This window comes from Hylobates moloch, unplaced genomic scaffold (assembly GCF_009828535.3).
Source record: "Hylobates moloch isolate HMO894 unplaced genomic scaffold, HMol_V3 SCAFFOLD_10, whole genome shotgun sequence".
Lineage (NCBI taxonomy): Eukaryota > Metazoa > Chordata > Mammalia > Primates > Hylobatidae > Hylobates > Hylobates moloch.
Genome location: NW_026652285.1, coordinates 37,808,141 through 37,830,103, shown reverse-complemented (window position 1 = coordinate 37,830,103; position 21,963 = coordinate 37,808,141). Strand labels below are relative to the sequence as shown.

At 36.5% G+C, this 21,963-nt stretch overlaps 1 pseudogene; it reads right to left on the bottom strand.

Moving 5' to 3' along the window:
- Window positions 1-235: 235 nt before the first annotated feature.
- LOC116474180 (NAD-dependent malic enzyme, mitochondrial-like) lies at window positions 236-1,997 on the bottom strand (annotated as a pseudogene).
- Between the last annotated feature and the right edge of the window lie 19,966 nt (window positions 1,998-21,963).

Below are 21,963 nucleotides of genomic sequence, written 5' to 3'. Positions count from 1 at the left end.
GCTTTATGTTAGAATTAAAGCATCACAATTAACTGATTGTAGGGTGCTGGTGGGCAATGCAATCCATCAACACATCTACCCCAACAGATGTGGAGATATATGGAAAAAATATGTTAACCAAAGTGGTCAGGAGAACAAAACACAGAAAACACCATAAAACTGAGGACATTGTCTCTTCTTGTCTGAAAAAAAGGGGTTCCCCAGAGCACAGAAAGTATTTATCAGGGGAGTGCTTCTATTCTGTTATCACAGGAGGGCTTGATGCAGATTCCGGCCATTCATACACATCTGGCAGCAGGGAATCATATTCACTCCATCATATTCTTTCTTTAACATATTTGGCCTTGTCTTCAGGTTCTGGGTATTGGAAAGCCATTTTATTAGCATATAGATATTCTGTAACTTTAACAGCAATGAAAATAGAAACTTCCTGAATATTAGCAAGTGGTGGGTAAAGTCTCCCTTGGGCTAGCTCTTCATCTGTCATTTGGCTTGTCGATGCCTTTGCAGCTTCTAGGAAAACATTGTCACTAATTTGCTGGGTGTTACAGAGAATAACAGCTAAAGTCACACGTGGAAAAATATATACATTGTTTCCTTGATCTGGTGTAAAGATTCACCCATCTGTGAGTTTCACCGGCCCAAATGGACTGTCATTGGCAAACAAACAGTTGCCCTCTGTAAGTATACATGCTGCTTCAGCCATGCACTCGTGCACTCCGCCTGTGCTGTCGGATTACTTAATGCAAATATTACAGGCCTTTCATTGATAGAGGCAATGGCTCTGATAACATCAGGAGTGAAAAGATGGCCAGCACCTGCAACTCCAATTGTAGTTGAAGTCTTCATTGTATTCACTGCACTTTCAAAAGTATCAGGTATGCTCTCTGGGACTGGGTAAGTAAATGGTTCCTGTTAACTATCTATTTTTGCTTTCCGCCCCTAAACTAATAAACCATACTTGTCAAACATCCAGATTTTCTTTTGTGCCTTTTCTTCCGACAGGTCATTTTCTACCATAGACATTCTATAAGATTTGCAATTCTAAGAGTAATCTCTCCTGCTCCAAGGAATAAGATTTTGTGCTCAGAGGTTGGTTTACTAGTAACTTTTTGCATTGCAAGAAGACTTGCTAGAGCTACTGCAGCTGTCCCTTGAATATCATCATTGAAAGTGCAATATTTTTATTGGTATTTTCTCAAGAACTTAAATGCATTGTGATTTCCACAAACTTCCAATTGAATGAGTGTGTTCCAGCCATATCTGTCAGTAATAGCTTTCATAAACTCATCAATCGGATCATCAGACTGTTGTGTGCGATCTCGTTTCTGGTACAAGCCCATGTAAAATGTGTCTTTTAAGAGTGCGATATTATTAGTTCCCACATCAATACACACCAGAAAGCATCTATCAGGCCATATTCCTGGACGAACTGTATACAAACAAATTTTTCCTACTGGAATTCCCATTCCATAGACACCCAGATCTCCAAGACCCAGAATTCTCTCTCCATCAGTCACCAAAACAGCCTTAACATGATTTTCTGGCCACTTATCCACAATTGATCTAACACGACCTCTATCTGAGATGGAAATAAATAATCCCTTAGGTCTTCTAAAGAGGTGTCCACACTGGGAGCAGACAAGACCAACCGTCGGTGTATATACAATTGGCATTAAACTCTCAGTGTCATCTTGCAGTATTCTATAAAACAATTTATCATTTCTTTCTTGTATTCCCATTATGTAGATATATTTTTCCAAAGGGCTAGTCATTTTTTTCAAGTTTCTATGGAATCGTAAGGCTTGAATATCTTATGTCTGTATTTGGGCAGGTAGAAGCCCTTGAAGACCAAGCATTTGTCGTTGTTGTAAAGTAAATGCCATTCCCTTGTTTGTTCTTGGATTCAGCATAAGTGGCTTGCCTTTTTCTTTTATGTGCAAATGTCGACATGCCAAAGTACAAGTGGTGGAAACTACGCTTAACCCGGACAACATCTTTTCTTTCACTAGAGGTCTGGCGCCAGAACAGGCGGTGCTGTGGGCGAAGAGGTAGCGCCTTGTTGCCCGCCCTGGAGATGCTCAGCTCTCGCGCCGCTGGGCCCTCCCCTTCTGCGAGCCTCGTGGAGTCTGCGCCAGCTCAGGCTCGCACTGGCACAGGAGGCTCCACAGTCTGAGGTAGGCCGGGGAGGGGAGGGCGCGGGTCCAGGTGGGCACGGCCCACCAGATCTTTTTAAACGTAAATTTTACTCGGCCGGGCGTGGTGGCTCACGCTTGTAATCCCAGCACTTTGGGAGGCCGAGGCGGGCAGATCACGAGGTCAGGAGATCGAGACCACGGTGAAACCCCGTCTCTACTAAAAATAAATTTTCCTTTTACATTTTTAATTTTTTTCTTCTATTGGAGGTATTTGCCATTTTCAATTAATTCATATGAATTCTTTATAAATTAAGGTAATTAAAACTTTACATTATATGTTCCAAATATTTTTCTCTCTTTTCCTTTTTCTTACTCTATTAGCCATAAATGACTGATATGATGTAGTGAAGTACATCAACATTTTCATTCATGGAATATTTTTTGAATGTATCTGTGGTGTCCTATTTTCCCACGTTCATACTTTTAACTGCATGTAATCTACATTTGAATATTGCACTGATACCTCTAATGTCTAATCTCACATGAAGCCAGCCTTAACTTTATACAGAGCCCTTGGTCAACTGTCTCTATACTTTCACATTAGTTATCAAATAATACGGTTTGGAACTCTGTCCCCACCCAAATCTCATGTTGAAATGTAATTTCCAATGCTGTATGTGGGGCCTGGTGGGAAGTGATTGGATCAGAAGAACAGTTTCTTATGGTTTAACACCATTTCCCATTGGTGCTGTCATCACGATACGAGTTCTTACGAGATCTGATTGGAGGTCTCAGAAGAAGACAGGATGAGGAAAAGATTGGAACTTCCTAGAGACTTATTGAATGGTTGTGACCAACATGCTGACAGTGATATGGACAGTGAAGTACAGGCTGAGGAGGTCTCAAATGGAAACGAGGAATTTATTGGGAACTGGAGTAAAGGTCACTTCTGCTATGCTTTAGCAAAAAGCCTGACTGCATTTTGCCCCTGCTCTAGGGATAAGTGGAACTTTGAACTTGAGAGTGATGATTTAGAGTATCTGGTGAGAGAAATTTCTAAGTAGCAAAGCACTCAAGATGTGAACTCGCTGCTTCTAACAATCTATGCTCACATGCCTGAGTAAAGAAATGACCTGAAGCTAGAACTTATGTTTAAAAGAGAAGCAGAGGGTAAAGATTTGCAGCCTGTCCATTTCATAGAAAAGAAAAGCCAATTTTCAGTGGTGGAATTCAAACAGGCTGCAGAAATTTGCATAAGAAGAGTCAAGTGCTAATAGCAAAGACAATAGGGAAAGTCCTCAAAGGCATTTCAGAGAACTTTGTGGTAGCCTCTCCAATTAGAGGCCACAAAGCCTAGAAGGACATAATGATTTTGTGGGCCAGGCTCATGGCCCCCCTGCCCTGTGCAGCCTTGGGATACTCTCTGCATCCCAACCACTCAACCTCCAGCCATAGCTAAAAGGGGCCAACGTACAGCTTGGACCACTGCTTCAGAGGTGCAAGCTATAAGACTTGGTGGCTTCCACCTGTTGTTAAGCCTGTGGGTGCACAGAATGCAAGAGTTGGGGCTGGAAAGACTCCACCTAGATTTCAGAGGATATACGGAAATGCCTGATGTCCAGGCAGAAGCCTGCTGCAGGGGCAGAGCCCTCATGGGAAATCTCTACTAGGGCAGTGCAGAGGGAATATCTAGAGTTAGATCCCCTACACAGAGTCCCCACTGGGGCACTTCCTAGTGGAGCTGTGAGAAGTGGAGCACCATCCTCCAGACCCCAGAATAGTAGATCCACCAACAGCTTGCACCCTGCACCTGGAAAAGCAGCAAGCACTCAATGCCAGCCCTTGAGAGAAACTGTGGGGGCTGAAACTGGCAAAGCCACAAGAGTAAAACTGCCCAAGGCTTTGGGAGCCCACCCCTTGCACTTGTATGCCGTGGTGAGACATGGGGTCAAAGGAGATTTTGGAGCATTAAGAGTTAATGACTGTCCTACTGGGTTTCAGACATGCATGGGACCTGTAGCTCCTTTAATTAACAGATTTCTCCCTTTTGGATTGGGAGTAATTACTCAATGCCTTTACCTCCAAGGTATCTTGGAAGTAACTAATTCGTTTTTTATTTTACAGGCTCATAAGCAGAACAGACTAGCCTTGTCTTGGATGAGACTTTGGACTGTGGACTTTTGAGTTAATAATAGAATGAGTGAAGACTTTGGTGGACTGTTGGGAAGGCATGATTGTATTTTGAAATGTGAGAAGGTCTTGAGATTTCAGAGAGGCCAGATGTGGAATGATGGTTTGCATCTGTGTCCCCACTCAAATCTCTTTCTGAAATGAACCTCAATGCTGAAGTTGGGGCCTAGTGGGAGGTTATTTGATCATGGGGGTGGGTTCTCATGATTTAACACCACCCACACTTAGTGTTATCATCACAATAGTGAGTTGTCATATCTGGTTGTTTAAAAGTGTGTAGCACCTACCCCTTCTCTCTCTTCCTCCTGTGCCAGTCAGGTGAAGCTCCTAGCTCCCCTTTGCCTTCCACCATAATTGGAAACTGTCTGAGTCCTCCCCAGAAGCAAAATCCACTATGCTTCCTATATAGCCTGCAAAAGTGTGAGTCGATTAGGCCTCTTTTCTTTATAAATTACCCAGTCTCAGGTATTTATTTGTAACAGTGTGAGAATAGACTAATACACCAAGTTTGTCTGATTTTAACCCAGTCAATGGCTGAGGCAACAAACTCACTATGAGAACAGCCAGACAGTGCTTTACCACTTGCCCTTAATGCTATGCCTTGTTTCCCATCTCAGGGCTTCTGTACTATTTCTGAAGCATATATCATATTCTTAGTGTGCATAAACACAAAACTTGGAGGTATCAAGTAGTTACTACACTTGAGGTGAATCTGTGTTTGGAGACAAGGAATTGGTAGATAAATTCATATCCCTTCTTCCTCCTGGACCTCTCATTTGCAGTGCTTTGTATTATCTGACCTCTTGGAAGTGCTGTGAGTTTGTGTTATTGGTAGGAGCTTGACCCAAGAATCAGATAATCTAGTTACACACCTGATATTTGTTCTTGCTCCTTTCATACCATATTTCCCCTTTCCTTCACACTGCTTCTCAACGATTGCACTTTCTAAGAACACATTTACACATAAGCTTTTGCTTCAAGCTCTTGATTTCTGAAAATCGTGTATTAAGTAGATGTCCAATAAAAGTCATTAATATGTCAAATATAAACCATTTATTTTCTTAAACTTGCTTTTTCTAGTGTCTTCCCCGTGTTACTAAATGGCAACTCCATTTTTCTTTTTTTTTTTTTTTTTTTTTTCATGAGACGGAGTCTGGCTCTGTCCCCCAGGCTGGAGTGCAGTGGCGCAATCTCGGCTCACTGCTAGCTCTGCCTCCCGGGTTCACGCCAATCTCCTGCCTCAGCCTCTCCAAGTAGCTGGGACTACAGGCGCCAGCCACCACGCCCAGCTAATTTTTTGTATTTTTAGTAGAGACGGGGTTTCACCGCGGTCTCGATCTGCTGACCTTGAGATCCGCCCGCCTCGGCCTCCCAAAGTGCTGGGATTACAAGCGTGAGCCACCGCGCCCGGCCGGCAACTCCATTTTTCAAGGACCTTGTGCTCAGGATTTTGAAGTAATTCTTGTTTATGCTCTTCTTCTGATATTCCACATTTAATTCATGAGCAAATCATGTTGTATATTCCTCCAAAATACAACTAGAAAATGACCCTCTCTCTCCATCCACACCACAATCTCTCATATTCAAACCACCATCAACATTCATTGGTATTTTTTTCAGTATCCTTCTGTTTGGTCCCATTGTTTTCATATTTGTTATCTACAATCTATTTTCCACATGCAGGGAAAGATGCTTTTTAAAAAGACACATTGTATCATGTCACTACTCTTCATTCAGTGCTTCAAATACTTTACACTTGCTCAGAGTAAAGCTGTGACCTTACAGGAACTTATTAAAGCCCTACTTATTTTAGCCCTTGTTATTTATCTAACCTCATTCTGTTATTACACATTTGGTCTTTACCCCTAGTCACAGACCTCCTTGCTGAATGTTAAATATGCCAAACACCCTCCTCTATTATGGCTCTTTTACTTGCTATATATTAATACCTTGTTAAATAGATAATTCACTAATTTTTTTTAGAATAGTTCCTAACCCATAGTACCAATATAATAGTTATCACTTGTTATGATATTTTAGATTAGAAACTGTTATTAGCATTAGTGCCTCAATGTTATCATCATCAGTAAAATGTGGATGTTTTGTTCTTTTGAGTATATGAGAATAATATGATAGAGTGATCAATACCAGAAAAACATTATACAAATGCTAATAATTATTTCAATATTTAACGTGTTCATTGCACTAACAATCACTTTTATTCACATTTCTAAATTTTTACCATCATACATTTAGATGACTAAGTGTTCTATAGACTTCAGCATGTACCCATGTTAATATGTTACTCAATTCTCCAATCACCTCCTTTTTCATTCCCTTTCCATTATCTAATTACTATATCCATGCTTGGTCCATTTCCTCCTTCATTCTAGCAACTATTCCGTTGCTTTTTAAAAAAAGTCTCTGTTACCATTCTTTTTTAGGTTCACTTCTCACTTTTCTAAGTTCTTTCCCATTTCTCATTTTCTTTTTCTAATATCATGGGATTTCTCAGCCAGTGTTTGATGGCCAAGTTTGGAGTTGTCTGTTGCCATGGATACTGTTTCAGCTACTTGCCCACAGGAGGGAGCCCTCTACTTGTTAAAGGTATGTTGGCAGCAGCAAGACGTTTTTCTGGAAAAGGACAGTGGAGCAGGGACTAATTAGCAATAAAGATGTAAGATGGCTTATTTTCCCATATATAGTGTATGTCTCATGCTGGTCCAAGTATGGCATTTTCACTTTCATTAGACTTATGTCAGGACCGTACAAAATTGGTACTTATATGGCAGAGTATGAAAAGCATCTACATTGCCCTAATATTTCTTCTCACTTTCTTTTACCAGTCATGTTTGTCTCTTTGCATTAAAATCTTAAAATAAAATATCTCGTTAGGTAAAAAGAACCTAATGGAGATGGACAACACATGGGATAGTTATCATAGGAAAGAAAAAAACTCAAAATGAGTGGGTCTCAAAGAGGGTAAGGTGTAAATTAGGGACAAAGCAGTGGAATTCCCAAGATAATTGTGAAATTTTTTTTGTAAGATTTTATCTCTTTAGAAGACTAGACTGCTTGAAATAAAGGAAATTTCAAGTTAAACTCTCCACATTCACAGTTTTCTTTTGGGGCAATATGTCAAGATGAAAATATTTGTATTCAGGGTAAAAGAGTGATGTGTAAATTGGGAGACCAGGAAATATTATTTTACAGTTATCTGCCACTGTCAGCCCCATAGATACACTGTAGTTACTCTGAAACCTTGAAGTTCTGGAAGATAGAATTGATCCTTCTACCTTTCCAGGCAGTCATTTCTGCTCACTCACCTACCCCTGCTGAATATGACTGGGCTTATTGTGAGTTTACAGCTTACAATTCTTTCCCTGGCTACACACTTTTCATAACTAATTATAATTTACAGTAAGTAGGAACACAAGATTATGGTTATGCCTAAAATAGTGTATGCTACCTTCGGTAGGCAAAAAATTTAAAAAGGTGTTAAAAATCCAAAGAAAGTGTTTAGGTAAAATATGAAGAAGGGGGCATTGGACAGTCAAAGTTGGTGGGGCAAGAAGCACAGTTCTCTTAAAAAATACTAAGTCTGATGCCTTGTATTTCTTAAAAAACAAGAGAGACATCTATCTGTCCAAATTAATGTGGGGATGAAGTTGGCATAAAAATAAGAAGGCAGCAATTGAAACCATATCTCCTGTTGTGTTTTTACAGTTCTGATCACAAATGCTCATTTATAATGAAGAGTATTAATTTAAAGCAAATGATTATACTCACATAAAATAAGGCCTATATTTTATTATTGAAAAGCATTCTGTTATTGAAAAGGCTTTTTATGGTAGAGAAATAGAGATTTAGGACGGCAGACCATCTTCATCAACCCTAAATTGATGATTATAAAACATATATTAAGTGTAAAAAATGGAGCTGTAATTTCAAATATAAATGATTCAAAACAAAGTGAATTTGATGGACTTTGTGCTTTGTTCATTTTTATTTTTACTCCTCCTTTAAGCAGGATTCTCAACTTTCACATTGCATGTCCGAGTACTTCCATTTTTAAATGCTGCACTATTATATATGTTGATGCTGGAAATCTATTTTACTTGAGTGCATGAAAGTAATTTAAGAGCCGGAAATTAATGATAGAGGCCAAATTCTTCAAAATAGATTATTATAAAAAGAAGAGATTCCTACTACAAAAAAAGTCACTATTTTCTATTACAACTAGGACTAAAGGAAAAATTCTTTAATCAAAGCAGATCACGTATGTATTTAAAGCACTTATCTGTTCTCTAACTCAATAAAAATTTCCGATTGATTTTTTTCTCATTTAGTTCTGATAGAGAAAAGTAGACATTTTAAAATAATAATAATAATAATAATAATAATAATAATGACACCATAAATTTAAATAACAAAGCAGCTTTTTTTCCCCAAAGTAACCCAACAGAAGAGCTATATAGCTGAGATCTGCATGGACTTATCAAATGAAGAAAAACGTGCTCTATTTGTAGCTAACTTTTTCTGGGGGGCGGAGGATATGTTGGATGTGTCTGGAGGCTCATTAAAACCCCCTAATAATTTTCAAAACATGCTAACTGCAGACAGAGGTTGAATTCTAAAACACTTTTTTTAAAATTTTGTATATAAGTCATCACAGAAGCAAAACAGAAGCAAACAAATGAACAAAATGGTAACAAATTAACTGAAGGGTAATAGTCACCATGCAACCTACCTGTATCTCTGTAAAATAACAAAAATGCCATCAGCACCATCACAAGAAAACAACATTTAAATAATTGAGGAAAAATATGTTTTAAAATTCTTGCTGAAATGTTTTGGTTTCACCTGAGCAAACCATCAATTCAATGTTACAAGGTGATTGAACTGATTTTATCTGAAAGCACAATACCTGTGAGCACAGTCTTATTTTGAAAAAACAAAATTACATATAGATACATATATACATATATGTATATTATTTATTTAATCTATAATTATTTAACCTTATTTTTACTAGAACCTGTTTAAATTATTTAGATTTGCTAGATAATATATGTGACTTTAATTTAGACTACTAAAAAGTGAATTTGTTTTACTTGTTTAATATGAGAGTAAAATATTATTTCAATGTAAGCTGTTCATGATTCAAAGTAGCAAAAATAAATTTTTTTGAGCATGAAAAATTTAAACAGTTATCTCTAAAGTCTGGGCTTTGGACAAGTGGGTAATTGGCTTGATCTTTTTGTCCTTTCCTACACTGTTCACCAATTACACATTAGGCTTTTGAAAACCAAGATGGGAATCTAAATTACAACAGGTTTTTCTCACTTGACCTCTTACTTTGCTTCCAGGCTTTAGAAAGATAATTACTTACTTACATCAAAAGGCTTTTGCTAGGTTATTTAAAAAACAAATCTGTTTACTTCTCTTTACAGGTGAAATGATCTAAATTTGTTGGCCTCGCATATAAAAAGGATAAATGAATAAAGTCTCTGCATACTCTCTGCACTCTTAGGAACATATCTCCCGTGACCCAAAAGCCAGGGATCCCAGAGGAAGGAATTCAGCATTCAAAAACACTAACATTTCATTGTAAGGCAATCATACTTTCCATTTATTTAAAAAGCATCTTGAATTTTTTCTTCCTCGGGGCCCTCATTGTTGCACACTCATTCATGGGAGCTTTATGTTGGAAATAATTTTCTATACCTGCATGTTTGCTGGCCTTCAACACATACAGTTCTTTCTTTACACTAGATACTGTTTCAAGGTGTGTGTGTGTGTGTGTGTGTGTGTCTGTGTTTTTAGTTGCTGCGTCATTACTTTGGTACTTCTTTTCCATTACTTTTGCTTTGTAATAGGTTGCAAAGTTCTGTAATCCTCTTTCTTCCTAGACAGTCCTCACATAAATCTTGGCATCGAGTCCTCTTTGTTCCACATTCCACCAAATCCCATGGTGTAGACTTACTCCTGATGATACAATTCAGGACATGATCACAACTTCATCACTTTGCAAAACATTGAAGTGAAGTTGTGCAATAATAACACTAACTGCCATTCATTAAGTAAACCTGTAATTCAGCAGGTTAAATCCTTGCAATCCCTTTCATCTTTGTCCGGTGGAAGATAATGTCTTTTCCAGAAAACCATCTTGAAGTAATCAACCCGTCCTTATCTGTTGAATTCTGCGTATCTATCACAGTTGCTATTGCAGGTTTGTCCATGGATTTGTATACATTTGTCTTTCTTGATGCCCTAGACTATAAACTCATTAAGGGATATATATACATTTTTTATCATACTTTAAGTTCTAGGGTACGTGTGCACAACGTGCAGGTTTGTTACATATGTATACATGTGCCATGTTGGTGTGCTGCACCCATTAACTCATCATTTACATTAGGTATATCTCCTAATGCTATCCCTCCCCACTCCTGCCACCCCACGACAGGCCCCGGTGTGCGATGTTCCCCTTCCTATGTCCAAGTGTTCTCATTGTTCAATTCCCACCTATGAGTGAGAACATGCAGTGTTTGCTTTTTTGTCCTTGCGATAGTTTGCTGAGAATGATGGTTTCCAGCTTCATCCGTGTCCCACTAGCTAGAACTATACTAGATATGTAATAGATTCTTAATAAGTATTTTTTCAATAAATAAATCCTTACAACAACACAGGAATGTAGGCATCATTAGCACATTTTAATTTGAGAAACTCACTACTGGGAGGTTAAGTAAATGTTCTCAGCTCTTACTGAGACTAAAACCTCAGATAAGTCTGATGCTTATACTTGTTCTTTTTGACCTTTTCTTTTTTTTTTTGAGACAGTCTCTCACTTTGTTGCCCAGGCTGCAGTGTGCAGTAGCATGATCATAGCTCACTACAGTCTCATACTACCTGGCTCAAGTGAGACTCCCACCTCAGCTTCCTGAATAGTTGGGATCAAAGGCTTTTGTCACTATGCCCAGCTAATTTTTTATTGGGGTCGGGGACAGGGTTTGACTTTTAGTTGTTCAAGCTTGTCTTGACCTCCTGGGCTCAAGTGATCCTCTCACTTCAGCCTCCCTACTAGCTGGGATTAGAGGCACATGTCATCATGCACGGTTAATTTTTTAAAAATTGCGTGTAGAGATGGGGTCTCTCTATGCTACCCAGGCTGGTCTCAAACTTCTGGCCTCAAGTGATACTCCTTCCTCAGCCTCCCAAAGTACTGGGATGACAGGCATGAGCCACTGTGCCTGGCCATTTTTCTACTTTTGTTAAACCCTATATGACCTAATATTCTGATTTCATTGTTTACAGAATTGAGTTTGTATTGTTGGCATTTTGGTTGTTATTATATGATGTGGTTTGGCTCTGTGTCCCCACCCAAATCTCAGCCTGAGTTGTAATAATTCCCACATGTCAAGGGTGGGACCAGGTGGAGATAATTGAATAATGGAGCTGGTTTCCCTAATGCTGTTCTCATGATAGTGAGTGAGTTTTCACAAGATCTGATGGTTTTACAAGGGGCTTCTCCCTTTGTTGGGCACTCATTCTCTCGCCGCACTGTGAAGAGGTAACTTCAGCCATGATTGTAAGTTTCCTGAGGCCTCCCCAGCAATGCAGAACTTTGAGTCAATTAAACCTTTCCTTTATAAATTAGCCAGTCACAGACAGTTCTTTATAACAGTGTGAGAATGGACTAATATACTGTTATTTTCATTTTTACTCCAGATGCATATTCAGAATGAAAATAATGTTTTAAAAAACTAAATAGAAAAAAAAGTAACTGAATGAGAATGACTTGCTTTGGATTATCTGAATGGGGAGTGTCAATATTTGGATGAAATCAGATTAGATAGGTAAAATAGTAAATATTGAGATTGAAAAATCTGAAATGAGGTATTCAACATTATATTTAAAAACAGAGTGCAAGATGCTAATCATGCTATTTTTGAAAAGGGGAGAAAAAGAGATGTTGAAATTAGCCTAGTAGCTAGAATTATTTTTCCTAGGGGAAATACTTCTAAGGCAGTTACTGTGGTTCTGAATCTGTAGTTTTGCTTTGTTTTTATCGGTGCTCTTTTTCCCAAGCCTTCAAAATGTAGCTATCAGGAAATGTTATTACAACCTATTCAATTTTAGCTGGCCTTCATTACAGGCTAATCGGCCCTTGTAATCTATTTTATATGTTTCTGTACGATTTGCTGAATTGTTGTCTCAAAATAACATTTTTAATATGTTCAGCAATAACCACAAGTATACTTGTGAACTCAATAAAAAATAACATTAAATGTTCATGTCCCCAAGTACTCATAAGAACAAGAGAACTTGACTTCCCAGAGAATATTATATAGAAAGGAATTTTGTCTATACCAACATACCTCAGAGATATTGCAGGTTTGATTTCAGACCACTATGATAGAGAGCAACACAAACTTTTTGCTAAGTGCATATAAAATTTATGCTTATACTGTATTATGGTCTATTAAGTGTGCAATAACATTATGTTTAAAACATTTTTTATACTTTAACTTAGAAATATTTTATTGCTATAAAATGCTAACGATTATCTGAGCCTTCAGGGAGTCCTAATTTTTTGCTGGTGGAGGGACTTGCCTCCTGTTGTTGGCCACTGACTAATCAGGGTGGTGGTTGCTGAAGGCTGGGACGTCTGTGACAATTTATTTAAATAAGACAACAATGAAGTTTACCCCATTGATTGACTCTTTCTTTCACAAATGATTTCTCTGTAAAATGAAATGCTGCCTAATAGCATTTTACCCAGTAGAAATTCCTTCAAAATTAAAGTCATTTCTCTCAAACCCTACCACTGCTTTATCAACTAAGTTCATAAAATATTCTAAATCCTTTGTTGTCTTTTCAATGATGTTTACAGCACCTTCACCAAGGGCAGTTTCCATCCTAAGAAACCACTTTATTTGCTCATCTGTAAGAAGCAACTTCTCATTTGTTCAGTTTCATCATGGGATTGCAGCAATTCTGTGACAGCTACAGGTTCTATTTCTCAATCTATTCTCTTGTTATTTCCATCACGTCTGTGGTTCCTTCCTCCCCTCAAAGTCACTCATAGGGCTTGGAATCAACCTCTTTCAAACTCCTATTTATGTTGCAATTTTGATCTCCATTATAAATCACAAATGTTTTTAATGGCACCTAGAATTGTGAATTCTTTCCAGAGGTTTTCAATTTATTTTTCCCAAATTCTTCAGAAGAATCTCTATCAATGGCAGCTGTAGCCTTACAAAATATATTTCTTAAATAATAAGACTCAAAATTCAAAATTACTCCTTGATCCATGGGCTACATAATGAACGTTCTGTTAGCAGGCATGGTCATCTCAACTCCATCTCGACTCATCAGAGCTCTCATCTCGACTCCATCAGAGCTCTTTGATGACCAGGTGTATTGTCAAATAAGCAGTAATGTTTTGAAAGATTTTTATTTTCCTCTGAACAGTAGATATCAACAGTGAGCTTGACGTATTCAGTAAAGCATGCTGTAAACAGATGTACTCTCATCCAGGCTTTGTTGTTCCATTTACAGAACACAGACAGAGTAGATTTAGCATAGTTATTAAGGGCCCACAGATTTTTTGGAATAACCAATGAGCATTGGCTTCAACTTAAATCCATCAGCCGCACTGGCCCCTAGCAAGAGTCAGCCGGTCTTTCAAAGCCTGGAAGCCAGTCATTGACTTCTCTCTAGTTATGAAAGCCCTAGATAGCATCTTCTTCCAATAGAAGGCTGTTTTGTATAGGTTGAAAATCTGTTGTTGTTTGCCACCTTCATCAATGATTTTAGCTAGATCTTCTACATCAACACCTCCTGCTTCACCATGTACTTTCATGTTATAGGTATGGCTTCCTTCCATAAACCTGATGAACCAGACTCTAATAGCTTCAAACTTTTCTTTTGCAGTCTTCTCACCTCTCTCGCATTGACAGAATTGAGGAAAGTTATGGCCTTGTTCTGGATTAGGCTTTGGCTTAAGGGAACATTGTGGCTTGTTTGATCTTTTATCCAGACCACTCGAACATTCTCCGTATCAACAATGAGGTTGTTTCATTTTCTTATTATTTGCTTATTTGCTGGAGTAGCCGTTTAATCTCCTTAAATAACTTTTTCTTTGCATTCATAACTTGGCTAAGTGTTTGGCACAAGAAACCTAGGTTTCGGTCAGTCTTGGCTTTTGGCCCGCCTTCCTCACTAAGCTTGATTATTTATAGCTTTTACTTAAAAGGGAGACATGTGTGACTCTTACTTTCACTTGAACAGTTAGAGGCCATTGTAGGGTGATTCATTGGCCTAATTTTAATGCTGTTGTGTCTCAAAGAATAGGGAGGGAGAGAGAGAGAGAGAGATAGGGTTCTACAAATGGCTGATTCGTAGAACAGTCAGAGCACAAACAACATTTATTGATTATGTTTGCCATCTTATATGAGTGTGGTTCTTGGTGCCTTAACACACTTACAATAGTGACATTAAAGATCTTTGATCAAAGCATGTCATAACAGATATAATAGTAATAATAAGAATAATAAAGTTTGAAATATTATGAGAATTATGAAAATGCGACACAGAGAGCATGTAGTGAGCACATGCTTTTGGAAAAATGGCACTTAAGACTTGATTGACATAGGATTGCCAGAAACATTCAGTCTCTAAGAAAATAAAATATCTGCAAAGCACAATGAAGCAAAAGGTAATAAAATGAAGTATGCATTTATTTTATGAGTAATGGTAAATGGTGGCAAGCTAGCATGAAACAAACTGAAATAGGATGCTGACACCAGACACTGTATTTTTGGAAATGTTTTCCTATTTAAGCTGTCTTTTTATAAGCACATAAAACTTCTTTTGCAGAATTCTTACTATCATAATTCTTCCTTATGTGGACCCAGTATTTTAAGCTCTTGTGTCAAGGTTTTATTTGCATGCAGACTATACATTCTAAAGCAAAGATCCCCAGCTACATTTTTAGGACTATGGCACTAAACAGAACTGATTGTTTTCTGCTAATATAGTTTGACATATATAATCAAGTCCACATATATTTTCCACTGTAGAGACATCTATGATAGTCACCTATCATAGAATGTTGTATAAAAATAAGGATTTTTTTGGATCATAATATGATCATTGAGTTCTAACGAAATGAACCTCTCTCTCATTCTTTTTAACATCTCCATAGGTTACACAGAGGTACTAAATAAAGGCAAAATTTACTAAATGCATATGTAACTTTACATGTGTTTCCAAAATCACTGAGCAAAGAGGAAAAAGTATAGATCACTGAAAATATATAGGGAGAGTAAGTGGGTGAAGAAAGCAAAGAGTGAAAGAAATAAGAAATTCCATTATATCAAAAAGAAAAAAATAGATAGTATAGATTTAAAATTCCAGTTTCTTTAAATACAAATTATATTGCAAATCCTCTTAGTTATAGACATTGCATTCATAATATATAGCAAACTTTTTTTTCTTTTTGAGGCAGAGTCTCACTCTGTTGCCCAGGCTGGAGTGCAGTGGCATGATCTTGGCTCACTGCAACCTCTGCCTCCTGGGTTCAAGAAATTCTTCTGCTTCAGCCTCCTGAGTAGCTGGGACAACAGGTGAGTGCCACCACGTCTGGCTAATTTTTTGGTTTTTTTTTTTTTTAGTAGAGATGGGGTTTACCATATTGGCCAAACTGGTCTCCAACTCCTGATGTTGTAATCCGCCCACCTCAGCCTCCCAAAGTGCTGGGATTACAGGCGTGAGCCACTGCGTCCAGAGATATATAGTAAATTTTGATGCTATAGAATTTTCACTTTTCAATAGTTTTAATGTTTTAAAATGTTTTTCTCTAATATTAGCCTATAATATTATTTCTAATATTATAAACTTTCACCTTAAAGTGTTTCATATAAAGCTGCTTAACTGTATGTCTTCTAATTTTCAACTGTTAGGGAACTGTTTCTACTCTTTTCTTATTTAAAAAAGACTGAGGAACTCAAATGAAAGAATACTAGAGTTCTTTTTATTTAATACCGTTATTTAGTCATGTTTCCTTCCATGAAAAGTTTCCAGTGTCTTTTAATAGATTTTTTTATTATTTTCCTGCTTTTCACACAGTTCAGTGGGCACGCAATTACCTGCTATCTATATTGGCAAAGAAACAAATTATTGGAAAGTTACAACCTATTCATGTTACTTTTCAGTAATTTAAATAGAATTACAAGGAACACATTTAAATCTATATTTGAATCTGAATCAGATGTCTCTACAGTGGAAAATATATGTGGACTTGATTATATATGTCAAACTATATTAGCAGAAAACAATCAGTTCTGTTTAGTGCCATAGTCCTAAAAATGTAGCTGGGGATCTTTGCTTTAGAATGTATAGTCTGCATGCAAATAAAACCTTGACACAAGAGCTTAAAAAAACTAAAAATGTAAGTGTAATTAAAGTAATAATTCCTAATATAGCTGGCCTAGAAATTATGTTTACCATTTTAAAATGATTTAAATTTATTTACTTTGCAAAACAATAACATTTGAAGTAACTGCTCTTTTATTTCTTGAGGTCGGAATGTCTGTGTGTGTGTTTAAATTGGCATTGAATCAAATTTACCTCAGGATTGCAATAAGTCACACATTTTTATTTAAAGATACTTTAGTCCATTTGAATAAAATAACTTTTTAAAAAATTGATAGAATTTAAGACTATTTTTAGAGCAGTTTTAGGCTTATAGAATAATTGATCAGAAAATACTAAGTTCTCTTAATCCTCTCCTTCCTACAACTTTCCTTATTATTGATATAGACATTAGCATTATTATTGACATATGACATTTGTCATAACGTAATTAAAATTGACTAGCCAATATTAATGCATCATTGTTAACTATCTATGCATATGTTGGTGCATTTAATAGTGTCCCACATTTCTTTCAGGCTGTGTTCATTTTTCTTCATTCTTTCTCTCTTTTCTTCAAGTTTGCATAATTGAAATCAATCGATCTTCATATTGTTGATTCTTTCATTAGTTCACAACTATTTTTTAGCTCCTCTAGTGAATTTTTTATTTTAGCTACTGCACCATTCAACTTCTTTTCATTTGTTTCCTTTTTATAATTTCTATATATTTATTTATGTTCCTATTTAATGGAACATTGTCACCATGCCGTCCTTTAATTCTTTACGAAAGGCTTTCTTTAGTTCTTTGAGTGTGTTTGTAGTGGTGCCTTTGAAAATTCTGCCTATTAAATCAGGTATCTGCACCCTCATTCAAGCAATTTTTGCTGTCAGCTATTTTTCTTATGTGTGTGTCACAATTCGCTGTTTCATTGTGTGTCTCATTACTTACTGTTAAAAGTGGATATTTTAGAAAATACAGCAAGTCTAAACATTGACTTTTCTAGTTAGAGTTTGCTGTGGTTGTGCATGTCTTCATTTTTTTAATGAAGTCTATCCACCACCACCACCCACAGCATCCATCAGAAATCCCTGAAGTCATTCCTTAGCCGGCATAGCCTTTGGCATGCACACAGTGACCCAGGGATGAGAGTAGCTTCAGCAGGACTCTTTTTAGTGGTATTATTTCCCAATCACACTCCAGTTAGGCTCTATAAATTACTAGTTGATTATTCTGTTGTACTTGACAATGCCCTGGATATAAATTGCTCTACAGCCTGACTCAATTTAAGTTTGCTCTCCTTTGCAGAAGTATTTTTTCCAGCTTTATTGAAAATTTAAAATTATATATATTTAAGGCATAGGATGTGATTTTTTGATACACATTATGAAATAATTATCACAATCAAGTTAATTAACATACCCATCACCTCTCAAAATTACTTTTTTTGTATATATAGTTGTTGAAAAAAACTTAAGATCTACTATCTTAGGGAATTTCAAGAATGTGATATGTTATTATTAACTACAATCACTATGATGTATATTAGATCTTCAGAACTTATTCATCCTATTACATCTTATAAGTTCAATTTTTTAAAAATACTTTTCACCAGGTATGTTGGTTTCACTGAAAAGGAGATCACAGAGCTCCTTGTGCTCCATTCCATAAGTGGAACTCTGCAGCTCATGTAAATTATGCATTCCAAATGAAAGGTGCCTTGTAAATTATTTAATCATAGCATGTTACTTACAGTAGAGTTGAAGCCTAAGGATGCTTAAATGATTGTCTAAATTCAAAGCTAGTAAAAGACCAATAATTATAATTCAAGTTATTAATCAGTATTTTTCTCCACTACATGCTGTTCTCAACTGAAATTATGCAAAACAGAAACCATTACATTTAAAAATTATATATTTAGGGGAATATTTTTATCTTTATTGACTAAAATAAAGATTTCTCATATGTAGACTGACTGAGGCAGATACCAATACAGATTGAACATCTTAAGAATTCATAGCAATATAATCTGATTATTGAATACACTAATTCTCACATAATTTTCTTTTTACTTATATTATTATTTTATATTTGTTGTTATTTTTATTGTTTTTGAGAAGGGAAAATTATTATTTGTTATTATATGTTATAAACTTGTATTATTTGTAATTATATAGTATATATATCTGGGGCACAATGTGATATTTTAATATGTTAGTGTGGAATTCTTAAATCAACCTAATGAGCAAATTCATCACTTCACATACTTACCTTTTTGTGTGTGTGTAGTTATAACATTTAAAATTAAGATGGCTTACTGGAAGCATCCAGGAAGAGCTTCTCCCACCGAGAGACCAGATAATCAAGAAGACTGGAACACTGCCAGCAGATCTTCAGAAGAAAGGCAAAGCCAGTAGAAGATAAGAAATATCCAAAATCAGAGCTAAACTGAAAGAGATGGAGAAACAAGAAAACAAACAAAATATCAATGAAATCAAAAGTTTTTTTTTTGAAAGGATAAATCAGATTCACAGGCCATTAGTTGGACTCTTATAGAAAAAAAGAGAAAAGATCCAAATGGCAAAGGGGACATTACAATCGGTCCCACATAAATACCAAAAAAGCCTCAGACTATTATGAACACCTGTATGCACACAAACTAGAAAACCCAGAAAACAATTGGTTAAATTCCTGGAAACATGCAATCTGCTAAGATTGAATAAGGAAGAAATTGAATCCCTGAACAGACCAATAATGAATTCTTAAATTGAATCAGTAATAAAAAGCCTACCAACCAGAAAATGCTTTGGACCATACAGATTCACAGGCAAATTCTACCAGGCTTATTGAAAAGAACTGGTAACAGTACTACTGAAACTATTCCAAAAAATTGAGGAGGAGGGACTCCTCCCTAACTCATTATAGGAGGCCAGCATTATTCTGATATCAAAACCTGGCAGAGACACAATGAAAAAAGAAAACTTCAGGCCAATATTCCTGATGAACACAGATGCAAGAATCCCCCCAAAATACTAGCAAGCCAAATCTGGCAGCACTTTAAAAAGCTAATCTACCATGATCAAGTAGGCTTTATGCCTGGTATGCAAGCTTGGTTAAATATGTGCAAATCAAGCAACGTGATTCAGCAAAGAAACAGAACGAAAACCAAAAATCACATGATCATCTCAATAGATGCAGAAAAGGCTTTCAATAAAAGTAAGCATCCCTTCATGTTAAAAAGTCTCAACAACCTAGATATCAAAGAAATATACTTAAAATAATAATAGCTATTTTATACTATAATAATAATAGCTATGAGCAACACACAGCCAACATCATATTGAATGGGAAAAAGCTGGAAGCATTCTCCTTGAGATCCGGAATAAGATAAGAACACCTACTATTACCACATCTATTCAACGTACTACAGGAAGTCCTAGCCAAATCAATCAGGCAAGAGAAAGAAATAAAAGGCATCCAAATGGAAAAAGAGCAAGTCAAACTATGTCTCTTCAAGGTAATATCATTCTATCCATAGAAAAACTCATAGTCTCTACCAAAGCCTCATACACTTGGTAAAAATATTTCAGCAAAGTTTCAGGATACAAAATCAATGTACAAAAATAACTAGCATTTCTATATACCAATAATGTCCAAACAGAACCAAATCACAAATGCAATCCATTCACAATAGCTACAAAAATAACAAAATACCAAGGAATGTAGCTAACCAAGGAAGTGAAGGAGCTCTCTAATCAAAATTACAAAACACTGCTGAAACAAATAATAGATGACACAAACAAATGGAAAAACTTTCCATGCTCATGGATAAGAAGAATCAATATTTTTAAAGTGGGCATATGGCCCAAAGCAATTTACAGATTTAATGCTATTCCTATCAAACTACCAACAACATTTTTCACAGAATTAGAAAAAAGTATTCTAAAATTCATATGGAATCAAAAGAGCCCAAATAGCCAAAGCAATCCTAAGCAAAAATTACAAAGCTGGAGACATCACACTATCTGGCTTCAAATATACTACAAAGCTATAAAATCCCTAGATGGAAACGTAGGTAATACCATTCTGAACATAGTTCCTGAAAAAGATTTCATGATGAAGACTCCAAAAGCAACTCAAGGAAAACAAAATTAACAAGTGAAACCCAATTAAAGAACTTCTGCATAACAAAAGAAACTATCAACCCAGTAAAGAGACAATCTAAAATATTAGCAAACTATGTATCTGACAAAAGTCTAATATCCAGAATCTATCCTGAACTTAAACAAATTAACAAGCAAAAATATAACAACCCCACTAAAAACTGAGCAAAGTACAGGAAGTGACACTTCTGAAAGGAAGACATACATGTGGCCAATAAGCATCTACAAAAAGCCTTGGCATCACTAATAATTCAAGAATTGCAAATGAAAACCATCTCACACCTGTCAGAATAACTATTATTAAGAAGTCAAGGCTGGACACGGTGGCTTATGCCTGTAATCCCAGCACTTTGGGAGGCTGAGGCAGGCAGATCACGAAATCAAGAGATTGAGACCATCCTGGCCAACATGATGAAGCTCCATCTCTACCAAAAGTACAAAAATTAGCTGGGCGTGGTGGGGCACACCTGTAGTCCCAGCTACTTGGGAGGCTGAGGCAGGAGAATTGGTTGAACCTGGGAGGTGAAGGTTGCAGTGAGCCGAGATCGTGCCACTACACTCCAGCCTGGAGACAGAGCAAGATTCCGTCTCAAAAAAAAAAGAAAAAAGAAAAAAGAAAAAAAAGTCAAAAAATAACCTATGCTGGTGAGGTTGTGTTGAAAGGGGAACACTTATACACTGCTGGTTGGAATGTGAATTAGTTCAGCCACTCTGGAAACCAGTTTAGAGATTTCTGAAAGAACTTAAAACAGAACTATTATTTGACCTAGCATATATATACCCAACAGAAATATATGTTATTCTAACATAAAAACACATGTGCATATATGTTCATCTCAGCACTATTTACAATAACAAAGACATGGAATCAACCTATATGCCCATCAATGGTGGACTTTATTTTAAAAATATGTGGTACATATAAACTATGGAATACTATGCAGCCATAAAAAATGAAATCAGGTTATTTACGGCAACATAGATAGAGCTATAGGCTGCTATTCAAAATGAATTAATGCAGGAACAGAAAACCAAATACCACATTGCTCACT